We start from the raw sequence: 15,758 nt of genomic DNA, 5'->3' as shown, positions 1-15,758 counted from the left end.
GGCAGTACTAGAGACAAGATAAGACAAGTAAAATACATATTTTGGGCCTGTGTTTTCATGATATCAGAGTCCTATTTCGTGGGGCAACACCATAGAAAATTTGAAATTTAATTACTCAGACTTTTCCAGCCCCAAACAATGACTTTATTCATCTACACACTGAAGGAAAAGCATTAGATCCTTCTTGGGAAATAAATTTAAATGAATGATAATTTCATATTGCTTTTAGTCGACATATTAACCAAAAATATAATTTTTGTATATACTTCAAATAGAGTTTTGATACTGAGATTGATAATCTCTAAGGGTTTGATTGTAGGTATAACTTTAAGGCACAAATTAAAAAGAATTATTGGTCATATTTAATTGTATTGTGTCAGTGATCTAAAAACAAAACAACAGAACATATGCATAAGGTAGCAAATTCCCTGTTTCACACACACACACACACGTACATGTGTCTCAAGAAAGGAAAAAAAAATTAGGTCCAAGATGAAGGTGAAAAAGAAAAGAAAAACAGCTTCTTAAATGAGGTAGGTCTGATTTCAAGCCATTTAAATGCTACCATGACAACAAATCTTTTACATCCTTAAGTTGCTTTTCCCTCTCTTACAAAAACAAAAACAACCTGAATAACGCTGTTTGATTGAAAGTGGTGAAATATCATTAGAACATAAATGGAATCTATGCTGATCACAAGGACTATAGTGAAGCTCTGTGACAGTAATCATCAGCACTGGTTCTGTAACACCTCAGGGGGTCTCCAATTATCTCAAGGATCTGTGTTGTCACCAACTTTTCAAAACAAAGTGAATTTTCAGTTAAAAAAAGGAAAGAAACAAATGCCTTACCATCTTTTAGAAGCAGAAAGTGGTTGTTATGGAACTGAATAATAAGATCACAGTTGCAGTAGGTAGGGAACAATCATTTAATAAGTATTTTTTGGACAGATACTATGTGTTCATCACTATGCTAGGTACTGTGGGGGGATATAGAAGCAAACTTTTTTTGCCTCAAAATAAATTATGATATCTTTGGGAAGACAAGATTTATATACTTGAAATAATTAGAAACTGATGAAAGAAATCTAAGTGCTAAATTAGGCTTTATAAACTGTAGGCAATATAATAGTTCAAAGGAAAAATAGCACACAATGATTAACTGGGACAGCCAGAAGAGGCTTCATGGAGAAAATGTCACTTCATAAATATTTGTTCTAATTTATTTTAGTATTTGGTTCCTAATAGAAAAATCAGGGCAATGACATTTTTCTTATGTAGAATTAATTAATATTCCATGTGGAAATGCAAACATCCTATGCTATAAGTAATCTTTGCCTGTATCTTCAGAAATTTCCAGGGTCTGACTTCCACCTAAATTTCTTGTCTGTTGTCAAAATGGGCAGAGAGGACAGCTTTTTATCATCTTACATATAATCTCATTTTTAATATGAAAAATGTAATTAACTCTTACTAAATGCACAATAGGCTCATCTTTTTTTCTATCAAATTAAGAATTCATTTGTTACATATTAGTAACAAGAAAACTCTGGCAAAATAAGGAAATACATGGTAGGCATACACATGACCTAATCCTCCTCTCAGCCCTTTCTATTCTAGATCTAGATTCAATAACATTCCTCTAAATACCCTATTTCCAAAGATCTTTTGATTTTTGTTGGTGGATGAGGCAGTGTATGGCTATAGGATGAGAATGGTTATGTTTGTCTGTCTCTTGGTTAATGAGAGCAATTACTCCTTTCTTAGACCCCACCATGCTAGGAGCACCATCTGTTGTCACCCTGGCTAGTTTAGCTCAGTCCAGCTCCAAATCCTTCACAGTTTGGGAAACCTTTTCATAGCTATCCTCTCCTGTAGTTGTTCCTTTGATGCTTTGCAGGGCAGCAAGCTCTTCTGTGACTGAAATTGTCATTCTTCCCACGAACAAAAATTAGAAGTTGTGCAGAATCATGAACATCATTGCTCTAGTCAAGTGCCAAGGAAAAATAGGAAAGTTTTCTTGCAGAGTTTTGCAAATGCTGATGCAAAATGTCTCCCATTTCTTCAATTATTCATGTAATTGTAGATCCTGAAAGACTAACTGTACTAAATAAGTCTGCCTTTTCTGGACACATCTCTTTGGCAACAGAAAGAAGGCACTCAACAAATTCCCCCTCCACGAATGGTGTGCCAGTGCATGTTATTAGCTTGGCAACTTGAAAACTTGCTCACAGTGATGAAATATTTAGCTGCTTCCGCTTCACAAAGGTATTTTGCTGAGTTGTCAATGTATTTTTCAGTTTTAATATTTTATCTTTTCTCACATCTCTGACCAAATAATCATATTTATCTTTATGTTGAGTTGGATAGTGTTGATGCAAATTGTATTCTTTGAACACAGATACTGTATTCTGGTATATCAAACACACAGCTCTTTCCTTGTACTGCATTAAACAGTAATCACAAGTCCCGTGCTCTTTGAATATCCTACACTCCGAGTCAAATTTTCTCTTTCTTGACATCATTGTTTCCTAGGGATTCCAAATTGCTATTAGTAAAAAAAAAAAAAGCTAAAAAATTAGTAAAAAAAAAAATATATATATATATATATACAGCCCTACAAAAACAATATACCAACAATAAACTTGCCCACACAGAGGCATACAGACTGCACTGCCCATCAGTGCAGCCTTCCCAGTGCACATCATTTCAGCCTCACCAGGGGCCATATTGGTGGAACCCCACTTTTACCTCAGGCTCACACTGGTGTGGTGCAGGAACTGGCACAATCACAGAGCCGGTTCCTCCACCCCCTTTCCAGTTCACACTACCCTGTGCGAACCACACTGAGATCTGTGAACTCACACAGGAATCTGATTGCATGGGTAAGTCCTGTGCAACCAGATTCCATGGCAGGAAAAAAAAAAGCACAACACTAGTGTGTGTCCTCTTGTGGTCCATTTAATGGATCTGTAATTATATACCGTAATACAAAAAACGCATGCCTCACTGCCCCCCATAGTACAATGGCAACCACACTCCCCCAGATGCACAACATTATAGGGTTTTCCCAAAAATAAGGCACTGTTTTGTATTAATTTGACCCCCCCAAAAAACAGGGGGTGTCTTATGAAAAGCCCAGTGGCAGTGGTGGCTTCTCACCGTAGAGGCCCACCGCTGATGTCACAGGCCAGATCACGGCTATCCAATGCCTGAATACAGGACTGGAGGCGGTGCTGGGTTTGTGACACTGTATACTGCTGTCTGGGATAGCGGAGGCTGCAGCGCTGGCTCTGATGGGCTTGCCACACCTTGCACAGCCCATCTCCACCATCACTGTACTGCTGCTGCTTTCCATTGTGCAGCCACATCATCCTTTGTGTGGCACGTGATTCTCAGAACAAGGCACCATGCAAAGGACTATGTCACCAGAAGTAGTACTGTATGTGAATGATGCCGCACTTTGTGGCACCACCACATACAGTGCTCCAGGAGCACAGGATGAGGATGTGTCCTGTACTCCTCTCACTGACCACCAATGAAAGAGGTGCCCCTTCCGGAAGTGCGGTGGGAGCCAGATAAATGGTCTCGAGGGGCCGCATGTGGCCCACAGGCTGTAGTTTGGGGACCCTTGGTGTAGAGTCTACATCCCCAATCCTATCTCCATCAAACCATGTGATCAAGCCCTTGATTTTCTTCTGTATTTCTACTCCTACAGTTATTGTCCATCTATCAAACAGGGAATGAATTGTTTTTTTGTACAATTGATTTAGCTCCTTATAAATTTGAGTAATTAAACCTTTGTCAGAGGTTTATTTGTTATAAAGATTTCCCCCCCCCCCAATTTGTTACTTTCCTTCTAATTTTGGTTGTATTGGTTTTATTTGTACAAAAACTTTTAAAGTTAATGTCATCAAAATTATTAATTTTACATTTTGTAATATTTTCTAACTCTTGCTTGGTCTTAAAATCTTTCCTTTCTCATAGATCTGAAAAGTATATTATTCTGTGTTCACCTAATTTACTTATAATTTTCTTCTTTATATTCAAGTCATCCACCCATTATGAATTTATCTTGGTCCACAAGTTCATCATTAAATGACTGTATACCCTGTTCTCTTAGTTAAGACCACTTTACTTTGCATTAGGTCATATAAGATTTTCCAGATTTTTCTGAACTCATTCTGTTCATCATTTCTCTTAGGGAAATAATATTTCATTATGACCATATACTACAACTTGTTCATCCATTTCTTAAATGATTGACAACACCTCAGTTTCCAATTTTATGACACTACAAAAAATGCTCCTAAAATATTTTGGAATAAACAGGTTCTTTTCCTTCTCTCTGATCTCTTTGGGATACACACCTAATTTTCGGTCATTGGTATTGCTGGGTCAAAGGATATGCACAGTTTTATGGTCCTTTGAACCTGGTTCCATATTGCTCTCCAGAATGGTTGTATAAGTTCACAGCTTCACCAATGGGATTTTAGTGTCCCAATTTTCCTACATCCCATCTAAAATCTGTAATTTTCCTTTTGGGCTATTGTAACCAATCTGATAGGTGCATTTTTCTAATTAATAGTGATTTCAAACATTTTTTTCAGATAACTAGAGATAATTTTAATTTCTTCCACTTTGAACTCTCTGTGCATATCCTTTGAGCATTTTCCAATAGGGAAATCCTTTCTATTCTTAAAAATTTGACTCAGTTCTCCATATATTTGTGAGATGAAGCCTTTTTTATCTATATTTTTCCTGAAATTTGTGTTTCCCTTTCAATCTCAGTTGCTTTGGTTTTATTTTAACAAAAGCTTTAAAATTTAATGCCATCATGATTATCTAGTTCATTTTTTGTAATTTTTTTTCTGTCTTGTTTGGACATAAGTTCCATATATATTCATAAGTCTGATTGGAAAAATTTTCCATATTCTCCTAATTCATTTAGTATTTTAATATTATTCTTTTTTAGATTAAATATCCATTTTGACTTTTTTCTAGTATATGGTATAAAATATTGGTCTATGTCTAGTTTCCAGTTTTCTCAACAGCTTTTATTAGTGAAGTATATTTTTTTATGGAACACTAAATTGTTATTATCCTATGCTACTGTTTTTGATTACCAAATCTGTTCCCTTAACTAGTCACTCTATTTCATAGACTGTAAAAGATTGTTTTAATGAATTCTACTTTATAATATAGTTTGAAATCTGATATGGATAAGTCTTCTTCCTTCATTGTTTTTCATTGAAATTCCCTTGATATTCATGGTTCTTTTTAATGAATTTTTTTCATTTTTTCTAATTCTATGAAACAATTTTTGAGTAGTTTGGTTGGTTAATTTAGGTAGGATTATCGTTTTTATTATATTAGCTTGGCCTATCCATAAGTCATTAATGTTTTTCTAGTTATTTGTGTCTGGATTTATGTGAAGGGTGTTTTGTAAATATATTCATAATTTTTTTTTGGTAGGAGTACCCCAGATATTTTGTATTGTCCAGAGTTATTTGGAATGGAATTTCCCTTTCTAAATCTTGCTTTTGGACTTTGTTGATGGTAAGTAGAAATGTTGACAATTTGTGTGGGTTTACTTTGTATCCGGCAATTTTGCTAAGGTTGTTAATTATTTTATTAGTTTTTTGGTTGATTCTTTAGAATCATCTAGGTGAATAATCATTTCATCTGCAAAGAGAGACAGTTTTGTTTCCTTATTGATCATACTTATTCCTTCAATTTATTTTTATTTTCTGATAAAATATTAAATAAGAGTGTTCATAATGGGCATCCTTGCTTCACCTCTGATCTCATTCGGAAAGATTTTAATTCATCTCCATTATATACTTTCTTATGATTTTAAGTAGATGTAATTTAGCATTTTAATGAAAACTCCATTTATTCCAGCGCTTTCTGTTTTTTTTTTAAATGAGATATGGGTGTTTTATCTTATCAAAAGCCTTTGCTGCATCTATTGAAATGATCAAATGGTTTTTATTTCTTTTGTTGATATGGCCAACTATACTGATGGTTTTCCTAATATTGAACTATTTCTGTCTTCCTGGTGTAAAACCCACCTAATCATGGTGTATGATTCTTGTGATATAATACTGTAATCTCTTGGCTAACATTTTATTTAAATTTTTGCATCATTTAAAATTTTTGTTCATTTAGGGATATTAGTTTATAGTTGTCATTCTGTTTTAGCTCTTTTTTGTTTAGATAGCAGTAACATATTTGTTTCACTTAAAGTATGGAAGGATTCCTTCTCTTATTTTTCCAAATGATTTATGGAATATTTAAGTTAGTTGTTCTTTGAATATTTGATAAATTCATTTGTATATCCATCATTTTGAGGTGCTATTTTGAGGTTGATTGGATATAATTCTCATAATGATTCAAGTTTTCCCTATTTCTACTCTTCCCTCTTGTCACTCCCCTGAGGTGTTATTTTCTTCAGTATTTTATTCCAATTTTACCAAATGCATTTTCATAATTTTCATCCTTTTTTCTAATTTATTTTCCTCATTATTTCCTGATTTCCTTTATCATCCTAATTTGCTTTAATCCTTTAAAAAAGTCTTCCAAGAGCTCTTGTTATGTTATTTCCAACTCTATTGATTTCTTTAATTTCTGAATTTCTGTATATCTCACCATAAGAGCTTTTTTGTCAGATAATTATTTGTTTGTTCAATTTTCACTAGTAATGTATATTTATGTTTTATAATTCTCTGGATAGTTTATTTTTGCTGAGGATTAACTATGGATTATGTCTTTGTTTTGAACTATTTTGCTTATTTTCCCCTTTAGTGATATGCATAGGAGATGAGTGTACTCTACACAATTCTTTAATTTGGAGAGGGTTAACTAGAGGAAATGTAACTCAAGGAGAGTTTGAATATACAGAAATAAGGAACTTTAAAGTTTGAAATAGATTATATCCTATATATAATATGTATCTAAACAGAGTTAAAATGATGGAAGATTAAAAAAAAAGTTATTCTAAGAACAGAATTGGTAAAGAAGCATTATTACTCAAGCACTGATTCAATCTTCTGCTCATCAAATAGTCACTATTTCTTTTTTTTTAACCTTTATGCATCATGAAGCCCTTGGACAGTCTGGTAGAGACTGTGGACCCCTTCTTGCATTTTTTTAAATTTTTTTTTCAATTTGAATAAGTTTATTTAGTCAATTTAGAACATTATTCCTTGGTTACAAAAATCACATTATTTCCCTCCTTTCCTTCCACCCACTCTTCACGCAGCCAATACACAATTTAATGGGTATTACATGTGTCCTTAATCAGAACCCATTTCCAAGTTATTTACCCTATAATGTTCATTTAGAGTCTACATCTCCAACAATATGCCTTCAATCCATGTATTCAAGCAGTTGTTTTTCTTTGGTGTTTTTACTCACACAGTGTTTCCTCTGGATGTGGATAGTGGTTTTTCTCATAGGTTCCTCCGAGTTGTTCAGGGTCATTGCATTGCCACTAATGGAGAAGTCCATTATATTCGATTGTACCGCAGGGTATCAGTTTCTGTGTACAATGTTTTCCTGGTTCTGCTCCTCTCAATCTGCATCAATTCCTGGAGGTTGTTCCAGTCCCCATGGAATTCCTCTGCTTTATTATTCCTTTAAGCACAATAGTATTCCATCACCAACGGATACCACAATTTGTTCAGCCATTCCCCAATCAAAAGGCATCCCCTCGTTTTCCAATTTTTTTGCCACCACACAGAGTGCAGCTGTGAATATTCTTGTACAAGTCTTTTTCCTTATTATCTCTTTGGGGTACAAACCCAGCAGTACTATGGCTGGATCAAAGGGTAGACATTCTTTTATCACCCTTTTGGCATGTTTCCAAATTGCCCTCCAGAATGGTTGGATCATTTCACAACTTCACCAGCAATGAATTAATGTCCTGACTTTGCCACATCCCCTCCAGCATTCATTACTTTCTGTTGCTATCATGTTAGCCAATCTGCAAAGTATGAAGTGATATCTCAGAGTTGTTTTGATTTGCATTTCTCAGATTATAAGATATTTAGAACACTTTTTCCTGGGATTATTAATAGTTTTAATTTCTTTAACTGAAAGTTGTGTATTCTTTTCCATTGCCCTCTTATCAATTGGAGAATGGCTTGATTTTTTTGTACAATTGGTTTAGATCTTTATCAGTTTGAGTTTTTTGTTATAAAGATTGTTTTCCAATTTTTTGCTTCCCTTCTAATTTTGGATGGATTAGTTTTGTTTGTACAAAAACTTTTCAATTTGATGTAAACAAAATTATTGATTTTACATTTTGTGATTTTTTTCTAGCTCTTGCTTGGCTTTAAAATCTTTCCTTTCCCAAAGATCTGACATATATACTATTCTGTGTTCACCTACTTTCCTTATAGTTTCCTTCTTTATATTCAGGTTATTCATCCATTCTGAGTTTATCTTGGTGTAGGGTGTGAGATGTTGATCAAAACCTAATCTCTTCCACACTGTCTTCCAATTTTCCCAGCAGTTTTAATCAAATGGTGGCTTTTGGTCACAAAAGATGGGATCTTTGGGCTTATCATAGACTGTTTTGCTGAGGTCATTTATCCCAAGTCAATGCCATTGATCCTCCTTTCTATCTCTTAGCCAGTACCAAATAATTTTGATGACCACTGTTTTATAGTATAGTTTGAGATCTGGGACTGCAATTCCTCCTTTCTTCACATTTTTTTGTAATGATTTCCCTGGATATCCTTGATCTTTTGTTATTCCAAATGAACTTTGTCATGTTTTATTATAATTCAATAAAAAACGTTTTTTGGTAGTTCAATTAGTATGGCACTCATTAATTATCTCATTAATAAGTAAATTAATTTGGGTAGGATTGTCATTTTATTATCCTACCCATGAACAATCAATGTTTTTCCAATTGTTTAGATCTAGTTTTAATTGTGTGGAGAGTGTTTTGTGATTGTGTTCATATAGTTCCTTTGATTGTCTCAGCAGATAGATTCCTAAGTATTTTATATTGTCTCGGGTGACTTTAAATGGAATTTCTCTTTCTAATTCTTGCTGCTGAGATGTGTTAGAGATATATAGAAATGCTAATTACTCATGTGGGTTTATTTTGTTTCCTGAAACTTTACTAAAATTGTTGAGTATTTTGACTAGCTTTTTGGTTGATTCTCTGGAGTTCTTTAAGTAGATCATCATATCATCTGCAAAGAGTGATAGCTCGGTCTCCTCATTGCCAATTTAAATACCTTCAATTTCTTTTCCTTCTCTAATCGCTACAGCTATAGTTTCTGGTACAATGTTAAATAATAGAGGTGATAAAGTGCATCCTTGTTTCACTTCTGATCTTATTGGGAAGGCTTCTAGTTTATCCCCATTGCAGATGATGTTTGCTGTTGTTACATACTATTTATTTTTTTTAATAAAAGGCTCTTCTATTCCTATGCCTTTTAGTGTTTTCAATAGGAATGGGTATTGTATTTTTATCAAAGGCTTTTTCTGCATCTATTGAGATAATCATGTGGTTTTTGTTAGTTTGCTTGCTAATATTGTAAACTATGAGGATGGTTTTCCTAATATTGAACCATCCTTGCATTCCTGGTATGAATCCTACCTGCTCATAGTGAATAACCCTTGTGATGACTTGCTGGAGTCTTTTTCCTAGTATCCTATTTAAGATGTTTGCATCTATATTCATTAGGGAAATTGGTCTATATTTTTTTCTCTGTTTTTGACCTGCCTTGCTTTGGAATCAGTACCATATTTGTGTCCCAGAAGGAATTTGGTAGAACCCCTTCTTTGCTTATTCTCTCAAATACTTTGTATATTATTGGGATTAGTTGTTCTTTGAATGTTTGATTGAATTCATTTGTAAATCCATCTGGACCTGAGCCTTTTTTCTTATGGAGTTCTTGGATGGCTTGTTCAATTTCTTTTTCTGATATGGGTTTTTTAAGGTATTATATTTCTTCCTCTATTAATCTAGGCAATTTGTATTTTTGTAAATATTCATCCATATCACCTAGATTGCTTTATTTTTGCCATATCAATGGGCATAATTGTTCTTAATGATTTTCTTAATTTCCTTTCCAGTAGAGATGAAGCCTCCCTTTACATCTTGGATACTGTCAAATTGGTTTTCTTCTTTCCTTTTTTTAACTAGATTGACCAGTACTTTGTCTATTTTATTTGTTTTTTTCAAAGTACCCGCTTCTAGTCTCATCCATTAAATCAATCGTTCTTTGACTTTCAATTTTATTAATTTCTCCTTTAATTTTTATGATCTCTAATTTAGTCTTCAACTGAGGATTTTTAATTTGTTCACTTTCAATTTTTTTTTTAATTTGCATGCCAAATTCATTGACTTCTGCCCTCTCTAGTTTGTTAATATATGAACTCAAGGATATAAATTTCCCCCTGATGACTGCTTTGGCTGCATCCCAAAGGTTTTGAAAGAATGTCCCATCATTGTCATTTTTTTCAATGATATTATTGTTTCTGTGATTTGTTCCATAACTAACAGGTTTTGGAGAATCATATTGTTTAAGTTCTAATTAATTTTGATTTACCTCTCCATGTACCCTTATTAATTATTATTTTCATTGCATTGTGATCTGAGAAGGTTGCATGTGTTATTCTGCTCTTTTCCATTTGTTTGCAATGTTTTTATGCCCTAATGCATGGTCAATTTTTGTGAATGTACCATGTGCTGCTGAAAAGAAGGTGCATTCCTTTTTTCCCCTTTTTATTTTTCTCCACATATCTACTAACTCTAATTTTTCTAAGATTTCATTCACTTCTCTTACCTCTGTATTATTTATTTTTTTGTTTGATTACTCTGTTTTGGGCTAGATAAATCAAACATTAAATTTTGATAAATCAAAGTCCTAATGGGCTGCATCCCATAAGGTTTGAAAGGATGTCTCACCATTGTCATTTTCCTCAATGAAATTATTAATTGTTTCTATGATTTGTTCTCCAACTAACCGATTTTGTAGTATCATATTATTTAATTTCCAATTAATTTTTGATTTGGTTCTCCATGTACCCTTACTGATCATTATTTTTATTACCTTATGATCTGAAAAGGATGCATCTATTATTTCTGCTTTTCTGCATTTGTATGCCATGTTTCTGTGACCTAGAGTATGGTCAATCTTTGTGAATGTGCCATGTGGTGCTGAGAAGGTGTATTCTTTTTTGTCTCTATTTATTTTTCTCCATATGTCTATTAACTCTAATTTTTCTAAAATTCCATTCACTTCTTTTACCTCTTTCTTATTTATTTTTTGATTTGATTTATCTAAATTTGATAGTGGTTGGTTCAAACTCCCACTAATATGGTTTTACTGTCTATTTCCTCCTTTATTTCTCCTAGTTTCTCCATTAGAAATTTGGGTGCTATACTATTTGGTGCATACATGTTGATTAGCTGCCTTCTTTTTATCAGTTGATGCCCAATAGATTTGGCTCCATCCTCTTACTCCCCTATGCGTATATACCTTCCTCATTGTCTCCCTACTTTAAATGAATTTCTTTTATTGCATATTGTGGGACTTTGTCTTTTAATGCACTCTAATATCTGCTTCCATTTTATGGGTGAGTTCATCCTTTTTACATTAAGAAATAGAATTACTGTGTATTTCTCTCCATCTTATTCTCTGCTACTTGTGCTTGTCTTTCTCTCCTTTTAGCCTTTCCCTGTTCACAACTTTTTTTTTTGCTTTTATTTCTTTACCTCCTCAGTTCCCCTTCCTTTTGTTGTTCCTCATTGCCTTCTTATTTCCCTAGTAGATATATAATTCTGTAACTAAATGAGTGCATATGTTATTTCTACTGTGTGCCAATTTTTTTGAGATTAAAGTTCAAGAATTGTCTGCCACTCCCTCACCTTCCCTTCCATTGTATTTATTCTTTCATTACTCCTTTGAGATAATTATACCCACTCTTTTCTTTCCTCTTTTCCCATTGTATTATCCTTTTTATTCCTTTAAAAAAATTCTACCATATTCAAATTACTACTTGCTCTCTATCTAAATATACTCTTATTCATGGCCCTAAGAGTGATAAAGTTCTTAAATATCCTTCAGTACCTATATATCCTAAGTACTTCAGGTATCATAGATATTTTAAACTTCTTAGTTATCAGCTTCTTACAAGAAAAACAATCAGTATAACTCCATTTCCCCCTTGATTACATTAAGTATAATAAGTACTTTAGTCATCTCTTATGCCTTAGAAATCTTAAATCACCTAGTTACCATTTTTCCATGCTGGAGTGTGATTTGTTTTACCCTAGAAATTCTCTATTTTCTCCCCTTTTATACTTTTGAGTGTTGAATTTGATCCCTAAATTTTCTTTTTTAGCTCTGGCTGTTTTTTTTTTTTCAGGGAAGTCTGGAATTCCTCCATTTTATTTAATGTCCATTTCTTCCCCTGGAAAATAATTCTGAATTTCACTGGGTAGGCAGTTCTTTGTTGTTTGCCTACATCATTTGTCTTGTAGAATAAGATAGCCCACACCTTCCAGTCCTTAAATGTAGATGTTGCTAGGGCCTATGAGACCCTGCTTGTGCTTCTATAATATTTCAATTGTTTTTGTTTGTTTGTTTGTTTATGTGTAGAATTTTCTCCTTGACTTGATATTTTCAGAATTTAGCTGTACTATTTCTGGGATTTCAAAATTTTGTATTTGTTTCAGGAGATTATTTGTGTTTTCTCACTATTTATATTTTCTATTTTTGATTTAAAAAATCAAGAACATTTTCCATGATAATTTATTTCAATATGATATTCAGATTCTTTATTTATTTTTTAGCATGACTTTCAGGCAATCCAGTGATACTTAGATTTTCTCTCTTGGATCTATTTTCCATAGAAGTTGTTTTCTTTTATAGGAAGTTTTTCTTCAGTTGTTTTTTGTCATAAACTGTTTGTTTTTTATATCATTTTCTTTTCTAATTTTTCTTCTAAGGTTCTTGTTTATTTTATTGTCCTTTTGGGATCTCTTTCAGGAGTTCAATTGGGGCTTAATATCCCTTTACATTTTCTTTTGAGGCTTCAAACATTTTCATTTTTGTATTTTTGTATTGCTTTCCTCTTCTGGGCTTATATTTTGGTCATCTCTCTTATTGAGATATTTTCTAGTATCAGGCTATGATAAATGTTTTCAACAATTCTGAAATAAATAGACAAAACTCCAAGCCAATAACAGATTTATCAAGAGAAACTGATGTCTTTTAACAAAGCTGATCCATTAGACTTTCTCATACCTAAGAGAGGTGAATAAGGAATTTCCACCAGTTATATATTCTAGTACTTCCTTTATTCTGGACCTCCATAGGACAGGACTCTCTCACTGCTATAGAGGAGCCTAGAACAAATTAGGCCCATTGAGGAAAAGTAGCCAGAAAAGAGCTTGTGAGTTTGCCTGAGTCTCTTGATAAGGCTTTTCTTGGCTTAAAGCACAACTGTTCTCTAGGCTGTAACTTAGTTAAGAAAGGATTCCTCTCCCACTATGGTCATCATAAAACCTTGAGTCCTTCCTCATTCTGAAGAGCAAAGAATTCTTTGTAATATCATTACTGTAAGGACCAGACCTATTGCTCTTTCTCAGTTTGCTTAGGTTTATAAAGGAACCCTAGTAATGTTGTTGTGTGAAGTTATTTCATAAACAATATTCTGTAGGGAAGTAACACCCCCCCCCCCCAATAATGATGCAATGCTTAGCATTTTACTCTCTATAAAAGTCTTCCTTTTTTGTCATGATAAATGGAAATAATGGAGCCCGTGCATCTTTCCATCTGGTCATTGCTTTGTTCTCTCTCTCTCTCTCTCTCTCTCTCTCTCTCTCTCTCTCTCTCTCTCTCTCTCTCTCTCTCTCTCTCTCTCTCTCTCTTTCTGTATTTCTCTCTCTCTCTCTCTCTCTCTCAGAGAGAAAAGCAGCTAAATACATTACATGTAGCTTGTTATATAACCTTATAGACTCTAATCACACCAGTTATTAATCAATATACTAGATTAATCAAGAGGTAATGGCATCTCTTTCTCATTTTCTCTTTTTTGTTCCACCCTTGATTGTTTCCGTATGCTGAAGCTTAGCTACGTCCCTGGGGTGAACGAATGATTTTCCCATCCTTGTACTGTGCCTGGAAATGACCCAGCTATATGGGTCTCATACTGAGACCTCTGTAGAGGCCTACCATGTGGAGGTGTTCAGCAGTTCAATTTAGCTGGTTGGAGTTGTGTTCTGTCCAGTTTCACTATGGCTGGACATCGTTGGTCTGAGTTCCTCTCACTGCTTCCTAAGGGGAAATGTGTCTGGCCTCCATTCTGGCCAGACTATGGAAGGCTTCTCTCTTCTCACTACTGCTTATTGTATATGGCATTGTTTTGTTTTGTTTTGTTTTTTTGTTTGTTTTCTCTTATGCTGGAGAAGCTGGACTGAGATGCTCTTTCCCTTTCCCTCACTGCTTGCACAACATTACATTCAGTGGAAGTCGCTGAGGCTTTTTCAGTGATCCCTCCTTGTCCCTACCTGAGGCAAGTTTTCCTTGATATCTAGACATTCTCATCAGGAGCATTGCTTCACCCCATTCTTCTGTTTCTTCTGCCACTCCAGAATCAGCTTTGAGGTGATTTTATTCTTTTGTGCTTTTTTTAATTGGTTGGTTAACTTTGGGGTTTTTTTTAATTGTACTGTCTTGACCTGATCTGCCACTGCTCCTATGGTAGCTTCCTCTGCCACCCTAGTGCACTGCAGAAAGCACTGCTATTATTATCTCAGCATACAACCAGTTTATATCAGTAGTATTTGAAAAGTAGTCTTTCTGATTACTCAGTGTGCACTCTTTCAGAGTACATTTCAATTCAACCTAAGTCATAAAAGAATATCTACTTCCTGTGAGTGACAATTATTAGAAAATCATTTTGATATGGGCTGCAATCTCTCGGAAACCCTGTTAAGTAGCTGTACAAAATCAAAAGAACATAGATACAATAGCTAGTTTATTAGTATAGGGCTGATTTTTCACATAAGACCTATGAATTGCTTAGATTCAGAATTAAGGGAAAACTTCTCACACTAATATTTAGACACAACTGAGGCCCATGGTGGTTAACCTATGGGATGTGTGCCAGAAAGGGCATGTAGAACCTTCTCTGTGAGCATGCATGCTATCACCTTCCAGAGTTCTTTACTAGAAAGGCAGAGGAACTAGGGCCGAACTATGCCTCTCCACTTCTTTACCACTCCTGAGGACATTTTTTCACACTAACCACCCCTCTGCCCATCAGTCCAATGGGAGTGCTTCATCCCTCCCCTATCTGGAATAAGGAGGCATCATTGCATTCAGTCTCTAGAAGAGGGTGGGGCATGGCACACAGGCTCTAAAAGGCTTAATGTCACTTACCTAGACCCTTGCTTGGTGATCTTTGGAAAGCAAATACAGATGCTCAGTTTCCCCGTCACATGGGACTATGCTGAATTTCCACATTCACTGCTTTTCTCAGGGCCTGTGCATGAAAGAGCAAAATTTAATCTAAAGTTGTCCCAGGCTATTTGACATCATTGGCTTCCCATTTATATTATGGTTTGTTCCCCTCAAATTGGAAAACAGAGTGATTCATGGGTAAAGTCATGCAGATCAATGTGGACCCTGGGTAAAGTGACATCAGTTCTTGAATAAACAAAGCAAAGACTGCCCAAATCAATGACTCCTTTCTTAGTAACTAATCAAGATAAAAGAATTCCTG

General features: G+C 34.5%; 1 pseudogene; it reads right to left on the bottom strand.

Annotated features, from left to right (window-relative positions):
- Positions 1 to 2,882, bottom strand: part of LOC100029127 (actin nucleation-promoting factor WASL-like) — a 77,954-nt pseudogene extending 75,072 nt beyond the window's left edge.
- Between the last annotated feature and the right edge of the window lie 12,876 nt (positions 2,883 to 15,758).

The sequence above is a fragment of the Monodelphis domestica genome, chromosome 8, assembly GCF_027887165.1.
Source record: "Monodelphis domestica isolate mMonDom1 chromosome 8, mMonDom1.pri, whole genome shotgun sequence".
Lineage (NCBI taxonomy): Eukaryota > Metazoa > Chordata > Mammalia > Didelphimorphia > Didelphidae > Monodelphis > Monodelphis domestica.
This window is presented reverse-complemented; position numbering and strand designations above follow the sequence as displayed.